The sequence below is a fragment of the Sturnus vulgaris genome, unplaced genomic scaffold (genome assembly GCF_052056855.1).
Source record: "Sturnus vulgaris isolate bStuVul1 unplaced genomic scaffold, bStuVul1.hap1 Scaffold_156, whole genome shotgun sequence".
NCBI lineage: Eukaryota > Metazoa > Chordata > Aves > Passeriformes > Sturnidae > Sturnus > Sturnus vulgaris.
Window position 1 is genome coordinate 2,603,892 of NW_028276073.1, and position 966 is coordinate 2,604,857.

Sequence of the window (966 nt, forward strand, 5' to 3'; positions counted from 1 at the left end):
AGGTAGACCTGGTGCCGGCGGGGACCCGGGAACCCGGGGGCCGCGTGCCGCGCCGCCAGCCAGAGAGAGAGAGAGAGAGAGAGGCCCCGCCGGGCCGCGCGGCCTCGACTTCCCTCCGCGCGGGTCCCAGGCCCGACACGCGGTGCGGGGGCTTGGCTGTGCGCGGGCGGCGGCGGCGGCGGCGGCGGCGGCAGCGGCGGCGGCGGCGGCGGCGGCAGCGGCGGCGGCGGGTTTCCCTTCACCGCGCGCGCGCGCGGTGAGAGGGGGATCCGTTTGCTGCCGTCTCCAGGCGGCGAGGTAGACCTGGTGCCGGCGGGGACCCGGGGCGCCGCGCGCCGCACCCATCGCGCCCCATCCACAAGCGTCGTTGGTCGGCGTTTGGGGGGCCAAGACGGTGGCACGCGGAGCCCGGTTCGGCGCCCTGCCGTCCTGGCAGGTGCTGGGTAGACCTGTTGCCCTCGGCCGGCCTTTGTACCTGACGGCCGAATGCTGGGTAGACCTGTTGCCCTCGGCCTGCCGTTTTACCGGCCGGCCTAATGCTGAGTAGACCTGTTGCCCTCTGCCGGCCGTGTTACCGGCCGGCCTAATGCTGGGTAGACCTGTTGCCCTCGGCCGGCCTTTGGACGTGGCGGCCTAATGCTGGGTAGACCTGTTGCCCTCGGCCGGCCTTTGTACCTGACGGCCGAATGCTGGGTAGACCTGTTGCCCTCTGCCGGCCGGCCTAATGCTGGGTAGACCTGTTGCCCTCGGCCGGCCTTTGGACGTGGCGGCCGAATGCTGGGTAGACCTGTTGCCCTCGGCCGGCCTTTGGACGTGGCGGCCGAATGCTGGGTAGACCTGTTGCCCTCGGCCGGCCTTTGGACGTGGCGGCCTAATGCTGGTTAGACCTGTTGCCCTCGGCCGGCCTTTGTACCTGACGGCCGAATGCTGGGTAGACCTGTTGCCCTCGGCCTGCCGTTTTACCGG